Source organism: Salvelinus namaycush, chromosome 2 (assembly GCF_016432855.1).
Source record: "Salvelinus namaycush isolate Seneca chromosome 2, SaNama_1.0, whole genome shotgun sequence".
Taxonomy (NCBI): Eukaryota; Metazoa; Chordata; class Actinopteri; order Salmoniformes; family Salmonidae; genus Salvelinus; species Salvelinus namaycush.
This window is the reverse complement of record NC_052308.1, coordinates 23,549,672-23,559,846: the sequence shown is the minus strand read 5'-3', so window position 1 is coordinate 23,559,846 and position 10,175 is coordinate 23,549,672.

The window sequence follows — 10,175 nt, the reverse complement described above, 5'->3', positions numbered from 1 at the left end:
GCTAACTCATACCTTATGTAAAGGTTAGACATTTTAGTAACAAGTAAGCTATTATTACTCAAGCATAATTCCAGGTGTACAAAATAAAGTCAACACCAGAAGTGACCAACCTCGCTCCACTGATCCCTGATCTACGGGGGGAGCAGACTTATTTTCCAGTCCAGCAATAGCACACTTGATTATTAACTAATTAGGTTTGATACATTGAATCAGGTGTCTCAGTGCTGCGCTCAAACAGAAGCCTGCACTCCCAGCAGGGTTGGTCTGATGTTGTTTATAATAGGTTTATGCATTGTGTGTGACTTTAAAACTTTTTTTTCACAAGACGTCCTAACATGGGTACACATACACAATATATACAGAAGTATGTGGCCACCCCTTCAAATTAGTGGATTCGGCTGTTTCAGCCACACCCGTCGCTGACAGGTGTATAAAATGGAGCACAGCCAAGCAATCTCCATAGACAAATATTGGCAGTAGAATGGCCTTACTGAAGAGCTCAGTGACTTTCAACGTGGGACTGTCATAGGATGCCACCTTTCCAACAAGTCAGATTGTCACATTTCTGCCCTGCTAGAGCTGCCCCTGTCTAATGTAAGTGCCGTTATTGTGAAGTGTAAACATCTAGGAGCAACAACGACTTAGCCGCGAACTGGTAGGCCACACAAGCTCACAGAACGGGACAGCCGAGTGCTGAAGTGTGTAGTGCGTAAAAATCGTCTCCTCTGTTGCAACACTCACTACCGAGTTCCAAACTGTCTCTGGAAGCAACGTCAGCACCTGAAATGTTCATCGGGAGCTTCATGAATTAGGTTTCCATGGCCGAGCAGCCTTATACAAGCCTAAGAACACCATGCACAATGCCAAAAGTCGGCTAGAGTGGTGTAAAGCTCGCTGCCATTGGACTCTGGAGCAGTGGAAACGCTCTCACTGGAGTGATGAATCATGCTTCACCATCTGGCAGTTTGACGGACGAATCTGTGTTTAGCAGATGCCAGGAGAAAAATACCTCCCCTAATGCATAGAGCCAACTGTAACGTTTGGTTGTAGGAGGAATAATGGTCTGGGGCTGTTTTTCATGATTTGGGCTAGGCCTCTAAACGCTACAGTTTACAATGACATTTTAGACGATTCTTTGATTTCAACTTTGTGGCAGCAGTTTGGGGAAGGACCTTTCCTGTTTCAGCATGACAATGCCCCCTGCACAAACCGAGATCCATACAGAAATGGTTTGTCGATCGGTGTGGAAGAAATTGACTGGCCTGCACAGAGCCCTGACCTCAATCCCATCAAACACCTTGGGATGAATTGGAACACCCACAGTGAGCCGGGCCTAATCGCCCAACATCAGTGCCCGACCTCACTAATGCTCTTGTGGCTGAATGCAATCAAGTCCCAGCAGCAATGTTCCAACATCTAGCGAAAATCCTTCCCAGAAGAGTGGAGGCTTTTATAGCAGCAAAGGGGGGACCAACTCTATATTAATGCTTGTGATTTTGGAATAAGATGTTCGATGAGCAGGTGTCCACATACCTTTGGTCATGTAGTGAACCTAGCTACAAATGCATTTAGTTACATCGATAAATACATCAAGATTGCTAGCTAACTAGCAAATATAAAGTTTTTAAGCTGGTGATATTTAATTCACTTAGCTAGCTATACAGTATGTAAAGTTAACTAACTAGCGGACATTACGTTAGCAGCTCATTTGAGTTAGCCTGCACACTAAGTTTCTGTAGCAAGCTAGCTAATAATACATCGACAATTGGAGACTGAATAATAATACATCGACATTCCAACAGACTGAATTTGGTCTTCCAACATGGGGCCTGGTACTTTTGCTAGGTGATTTGTGACGCAACTGCAAGCCCTCTGAGTTTACCAGTCAAATTGACAGGGTTAGAGGTTTCAAGCCTGTTCTAGTCATTCTATTTCCATGTGTGCTGCTGCTACATTGTGGGGAGTGTTGCCGAGGCTACAACACCTTGCTTGTTTCAGCAAGGAGCAACAACGTTTCATAGGTTGTTAAAGAGTCCATGTTACCGAGTGGCGCAGCGGTTTAAGGCACTGCATCTCAGTGCTAGAGGTTTCACTACAGACCCTGGTTCGATTCCAGGCTGTATCACAACCGGCCGTGATTGGGAGTCCCATAGAGTGGCGTATAATTGTCCCAGCGTCGTCCGGGTTAAGGTTTGGCCGGGGTAGGCCGTCATTGTAAAATAAGAATTTGTTCTTAACTGACTTGCCTAGTTAAATAAATTAAATTAAATTACACCAGAAACGGGCTCAACCACACAAATGCCCAGCCATTCCGTCTTCAGTCAGTTATTCATTCCACAAAAACATGGATAGTAATAATAAGTACAGTGGGGAGAACAAGTATTTGATACACTGCCGATTTTGCAGGTTTTCCTACTTACAAAGCATGTAGAGGTCTGTAATTTTTATCATAGGTACACTTCAACTGTGAGAGACGGAATCTAAAACAAAAATCCAGAAAATCACATTGTATGATTTTTAAGTAATTAATTTGCATTTTATTGCATGACATAAGTATTTGATACATCAGAAAAGCAGAACTTAATATTTGGTACAGAAACCTTTGTTTGCAATTACAGAGATCATACGTTTCCTGTAGTTCTTGACCAGGTTTGCACACACTGCAGCAGGGATTTTGGCCCACTCCTCCATACAGACCTTCTCCAGATCCTTCAGGTTTCGGGGCTGTCGCTGGGCAATACGGACTTTCAGCTCCCTCCAAAGATTTTCTATTGGGTTCAGGTCTGGAGTCTGGCTAGGCCACTCCAGGACCTTGAGATGCTTCTTACGGAGCCACTCCTTAGTTGCCCTGGCTGTGTGTTTCGGGTCGTTGTCATGCTGGAAGACCCAGCCACGACCCATCTTCAATGCTCTTACTGAGGGAAGGAGGTTGTTGGCCAAGATCTCGCGATACATGGCCCCATCCATCCTCCCCTCAATACGGTGCAGTCGTCCTGTCCCCTTTGCAGAAAAGCATCCCCAAAGAATGATGTTTCCACCTCCATGCTTCACGGTTGGGATGGTGTTCTTGGGGTTGTACTCATCCTTCTTCTTCCTCCAAACACGGCGAGTGGAGTTTAGACCAAAAAGCTCTATTTTTGTCTCATCAGACCACATGACCTTCTCCCATTCCTCCTCTGGATCATCCAGATGGTCATTGGCAAACTTCCGACGGGCCTGGACATGCGCTGGCTTGAGCAGGGGGACCTTGCGTGCGCTACAGAATTTTAATCCATGACGGCGTAGTGTGTTACTAATGGTTTTCTTTGAGACTGTGGTCCCAGCTCTCTTCAGGTCATTGAGCAGGTCCTGCCGTGTAGTTCTGGGCTGATCCCTCACCTTCCTCATGATCATTGATGCCCCACGAGGTGAGATCTTGCATGGAGCCCCAGACCGAGGGTGATTGACCGTCATCTTGAACTTCTTCCATTTTCTAATAATTGCGCCAACAGTTGTTGCCTTCTCACCAAGCTGCTTGCCTATTGTCCTGTAGCCCATCCCAGCCTTGTGCAGGTCTACAATTTTATCCCTGATGTCCTTACACACCTCTCTGGTCTTGGCCATTGTGGAGAGGTTGGAGTCTGTTTGATTGAGTGTGTGGACAGGTGTCTTTTATACAGGTAACGAGTTCAAACAGGTGCAGTTAATACAGGTAATGAGTGGAGGACAGGATGGCTTCTTAAAGAAAAACGAACAGGTCTGTGAGAGACGGAATTCTTACTGGTTGGTAGGTGATCAAATACTTATGTTGTGTAATAAAATGCAAATTAATTACTTAAAAATCATACAATGTGATTTTCTGGATTTTTGTTTTAGATTCCGTCTCTCACAGTTGAAGTGTACCTATGATAAAAAATTACAGACCTCTACATGCTTTGTAAGTAGGAAAACCTGCAAAATCGGCAGTGTATCAAATACTTGTTCTCCCCACTGTATATATATATTTTTTTACGGTTATGACGGTTATTTAATTTTCATAACTGTCTTCATCCATAACCGTCGGTTACACGCTTGTACGATAATTGTGCCAGCCCTAGTTATGCCCATTGGTTTCGATTTCTGTTGACTTGATGCAGCACTATTAGTGAATCAGACATGCCACACTAGTATTGGAACGATAAGTTCCACTTCAGCCGTTAGCAGACTTATTTGCCTTTTATGTCAACTTGTACAGAACCCATTGTGTATAGGCTCCTGTCTGCTCAGTTCACTGTGACTGAGTTACTTGGAAGAAAACTGTTTCTTCGAATCAATTTAAGCTGGACTGGAATTTGAGTTCGATTGACAGCCAAAACTAAACAATGACAGTGTGTTGTCCTATTTTTAGACAATGAAATGTCAACTCCTATGTTTTGCACTGCTGGGAAAATTTCCATTAACACTTTGGGTTGTTTTAAAACAATGTAGGAGATACCATGAGCAGAATGCAGCTGTTCTGCCTTCTGGGAAAACGCCATTTAACATATCCAAGTTATTTTGGAACCAAACTGTCAATTGTGGGTGATAGATAAAGTTATTATTCAGAATGAGACCTCTGACACAGAGTCGGCGTGTGCGTGTGTATGTTGGTCTTTTGGTTTCGGTGCAGCGCTCTGCTCTGCCACTTGTTCTCTGTTTGGAGAGGTGTTTTTCTACTTGACTTATTTTTAGTCATCCTAGAGAATAACCATGTGGTACAGACGTCTCCTTGACCCAGATGGGGGACAAAGGGCCAGTGTACCTTCCATGAAGAAGAGGGAATGTGTTATCAGATCTAGAGAATATTAAGAGCAGAACACCAGCATTATGAGAACATATATTTTACCATTTTCTCTTAAGTACTGTCTTACCTCTGGCATAGTAGATGTATTGTGTCTAGGCTTCACATACACTATTGTCCGTTCTGATTTTTACTGTCAGTGGGGATATTGGTGTCAGTGTCGGGTTAAGTGCATCTCTCAGGAGTATAACCATAGCACTCTACCAATACATCATGCCTGCTTCAATTTAGAATACGTTATCCTGAAGAAAATCAGGTGTCACACGAGCATGTTTAATGTTTTAATTTTAGATTGTAATAAAACATTTAGAGTAGTGTTTAACTTTACCTGTGGTTATGCAGACTGTGAGACACTGGTTCCACTTTGTGTCCTAACTACTGTTTATTTCCCAGGAAGTAAGGCCCTTATGCAACCATTGTACCCCATGCTGCTCCCAGGGCCAAACTAATGCAGGAGCTTACTGGGGCTAAAGCCCCTGGGTGGACCAATAGGCAGCAAACAATTCATAAAAATAAAGGAAATATGTACAGTATAAGTTATTTATATATTTTTTATATTTAAATATATATAAATAAATAAATTGGTGGTGGCTGCAGTAAGAAAAGTGTGTATATATGGTGGCTGCAGTAAGAAAAGTGTATATATACTTTTCTTACTGCAGCCACCAACCACTGGAGGATTCAGGAGCCCGCTCTCAATGCTAATCGTCAGATGGGGGAGGATTATTTATTTTATTTATTTAACCTTTATTTAACTAGGCAAGTCAATTAAGAACAAATTATTTTTTACAATGACGGCCTAGGAACAGTGGGTGAACTGCCTTGTTCAGGGGCAGAAAGACAGATTGTTACCTTGTCAGCTCTGGGATTCGATCTAGCAACCTTTAGGTTACTGGCTCTAACCACCTGCCACCCCAAACGTATATTCCCTGACCGGGAATCGAACCCTGGGCCGTGGCGGTGAGAACGCCGAATACTCAAAACTAGACCACCAGGGAAGGCTAAATAAAAAATGTATATTAATCAATGAATTAATAATTTTTAAAATAATAAACTGCATAATAAATAAATGTGGCTGCTCAATTGTTTGAGTCAGGGCCTAAACACATAGGGGTCCCAAGAGGCAAAAATAAAATACAAAAATATATAACGTTTCAAAATAATATTATAATATCCAACCACAGGAGCCCAGAGAGCATAATTTAGCCACAGAGGATCAGTAGTAACATTTATTTTTGTACTTTTATCCCTTTTTCTCCCCAAATTCATGATATCCAATTGGTAGTTTGTCTTGTCCCATCGCTGCAACTCCCCTACGGACTCGGGAGAGGGGAAGGTCGAGAGCCATGCGTCCTCCGAAACACGACCCTGCCAAGCCGCACTGCTTCTTGACACTGCTCACTTAACCCGGAAGCCAGCCGCACCAATGTGTCAGAGGAAACACCGTCCAGCTGGCGACCAGTGTCAGCTTACAGGCGCCCGGGCCCACCACAAGGAGTCGCTAGAGCGCAATGGGACAAGGAAATCCCGGCCGGCCAAACCCTCCCCTAACCCGGACGATGCTGGGCCAATTGTGGGTGGGGTGTGTGGAATAGGACTATTGACTACTTGGTAGGTCCAGGACGATACCAGTATCGTGATACTCATTAGTATTGTGGCGAGGAAACAAAACATGAAGCGGATTTAACTTATTTAGGAAAACAGCCCTAATGTTGGAAACAAACATCATTATGCTGTCATCCAGAGTCACATTTTATTTATTTTCCAAGCTTATAGCACACAATATTTTACATACAGCAGGTTTTTAACTTTCAGTGATACCCATCCCGGATCCGGGAGCATCCTCATCAAAAAAGCTGACTAGCATAGCCTAGCCTAACGGGACAGGGATATCATATAATATAATGTTCATGAAATCACAAGTCCAATACAGCAAATGAAAGATAAACATCTTGTGAATCCAGCCATCATTTCCGATTTTTTAAATGTTTTACAGCGAAAACACTATGTATTTCTATTAGCTAACCACAATAGCCAAAGACTCAACCGCATATTTTCACCATGTTTCTACCGCATAGGTAGCTATCACAAAACCGACCAAATAGAGATATAATTAGTCACTAACCAAGAAACAACTTCATCAGATGACAGTCTTATAACATGTTATACAATACATTTATGTTTTGTTCGAAAAATGTGCATATTTTTTTATATATATATATATATATATTTTTTAATTTTATCCCCTTTTCTCCCCAATTTTCGTGGTATCCAATCGCTAGTAATTACTATCTTGTCTCATCGCTACAACTCCCGTACGGGCTCGGGAGAGACGAAGGTCGAAAGCCATGCGTCCTCCGAAGCACAACCCAACCAAGCCGCACTGCTTCTTTAACACAGCGCGCCTCCAACCCGGAAGCCAGCCGCACCAATGTGTCAGAGGAAACACCGTGCACCTGGCCCCCTTGGTTAGCGCGCACTGCGCCCGGCCCGCCACAGGAGTCGCTGGAGCGCGATGAGACAAGGATATCCCTACCGGCCAAACCCTCCCTAACCCGGACGACGCTAGCCCAATTGTGCGTCGCCCCACAGACCTCCCGGTCGCGGCCGGCTGTGACAGAGCCTGGGCGCGAACCCAGAGACTCTGGTGGCGCAGCTAGCACTGCGATGCAGTGCCCTAGACCACTGCGCCACCCGGGAGGCCAAAATGTGCATATTTGAGGTATAAATCATAGTTTTACATTGCAGCTACCATCACAAATAGCACCGACGCAGCCAGAATAATTACAGAGAGCAACGTGAAATACCTAAATACTCACCATAAAACATTTATGAAAAATACATGGTGTACAGCAAATGAAAGATAAACATCTTGTGAATCCAGCCAATATTTCCGATTTTTTTAAGTGTTTTACAGCGAAAACACAATATATATTTCTATTAGCTCACTACAGTAGCCAAACACACAACGCAATTTACTCCCCGCAAAAATAGCTTGCACAAAACCGACAAAATAGAGATAAAATTAATCACTAACCTTGACCAACTTCATCAGATGACAGTCTTATAACATCAGGTTATACAATGCACTTATGTTTTGTTCGAAAATGTGCATATTTAGAGCTACAAATCCTGATTATACATTGTGAATACGTAGCATCGATTCACCAGAATGTCCGGAGCTATTTTGGACACTCACCTAATCTGACCAAAGAACTCATCATAAACTTTACATAAAAATACTTGTTGTATGGCAAATGAAAGATACACTGGTTCTTAATTCAACCGCCGTGTTAGATTTTTTTAAATAACTTTACCATAACAAACAGCTTGCGTTATTGCGAGACAGCGCTCGCCAAAACGGCAGAGAATAGGAATCAACATTTTCCACAGAAATACGAAATAACATCATAAATTGTTCTGACTTTTGCTGAGCTTCCATCAGAATCTTGTACAAGGAGTCCTTGGTCCAGAATAAATCGTTGTTTGGTTTTAGAATGTCCTTTTCTTCTGTCGAATTCGCGCCACAATGCTAGCCAAGCTTGATAACGTTCCCATCTTCTCTCTACGCAAAGAACGGAAAACTCCAAAAGTCCCAATAAACGTTGAATAATCTGATAAAACTCGGTTGAAAAAACATACTTTACGATGTTATTATCACATGTATCAAATAAAATCAGAGCCGGAGATATTCACCGTGTAAACCGAACGCTTATCAGAAGACAATATCGAGGTGCTTCGCGCGCCTTGGTAGAGAAAGGAAATTCCTGACCTGCCACTCCAAAAGCTCTTGTTCGACCTCAGATCAAGCTAGACACCCCATTCCACCTTCCACTGCCTGTTGACATCTAGTGGAAGGCGTATGAAGTGCATGTATATCGATAAATATAAGCCAGTTGAATAGGCAGGCCCTGAAACAGAGCCCCATTTTCAGAATTTTCACTTCCTGTCTGGAAGTTTGCTGCCAAATTAGTTCTGTTTTACTCACAGATATAATTCAAACAGTTTTAGAAACTTGAGAGTGTTTTCTATCCAATAGTAATAATAATATGCATATTGTATGATCTAGAATAGAGTACGAGGCCGTTTAAATTGGGCACGATTTTTTCCAAAGTGAAAATAGCGCCCCCCTATTGACAAGAAGTTTAAAGGACCAAAGAGTTTGGTCTGCTTTGTGTTTTAATTTTTGCCATGAAAAAAATATTGCGATATTGGCATCGTCACAGCCCTACTGCTTAGGCCTCCATTTTGACTGTACCTTCATTTCCACTCCTTAAACTACTGATCCATCAGTGTAAAAATCGTCCCCCCCTCAACTGAAACGAGCCTACCCATGGCGACTCACTGCAGGACTCTTTTGGGATCAGCTAGACTTGTAAACGTTACCCCCCCACATCATGCCAATCCGTCATGACCTAAACACTCTCGCTCTCTCTTTCTCTCTTTCTCCCTCGCTCTCTCTCTGATTCACTCACGTACTCTCGCACTCACATAGTGATGTATGTGGACACTTAAATACTTTCACTGCAGATACTCAGAAGAAAACAGGGCTAATTTTCAGATTAGATACAGATGTATTTGTCTCTTTCTTGAAGAGGTTGGTCCTATTGTAGCCATATTCTGTGACAGTGAATAATGTGTGCTTGTTCAGAATGGGAGCCAGGTGGTTTCCCAGCAGACAGTAGAGACACACACTGTGACAGCACACAGGCAGGGATGGTGTAGAGGGCCTCTGTCCCCTTGTATTTTCACCTGAATGTGGCTGAAGAACAGGGCAATACATAGATTGTTTCCAGTTTCCACTGAGCTTTATGCTCAACGCAAAGACGGTCTTGTCAACTTGGCTGGCACTCTGCTCTTCTGAGGCTATTTTGAGGCTGGGGGTGCAGGGGACTTACTTGGCAGGATCACAAGGAACAAATGTGGGCATGCGTTAGGCACTGTGGGCCGTGCTGGACACCCTGCGCCCCCTCGCTACCACAGGTACCCTGGACATGTGTCCCAAACTGGAGGGAAAGGGAAAGAATCCCTGTGTCTATCTTCTGCCTCCCTCCTCACCATCCGCGCCTTCTGCCTACCCTCCTCACCAGCCCCCAGCCTGGTTCTCAGCCCAGTAGAAGGACACAGGCTCCGGCTGGCTGTGGTCCCTCGTGGATTCATTGGCACACTTAAAGCTGCTCTGCATCAGATAACTAGATCATAACATCATCACACTCATCATCAAATATCAGAATGAGCTTGTAGAGCTGTATCACCTTTCAGTTAAGTCAGGAACACATTTTGATTCAATCTGACAGGTTACCCCCTTAATGACACATTCCCCTGTACCCTGTCTGTGTGTATGTGGGCCAGTGTCTCCCAATCCCCACCCGAACCT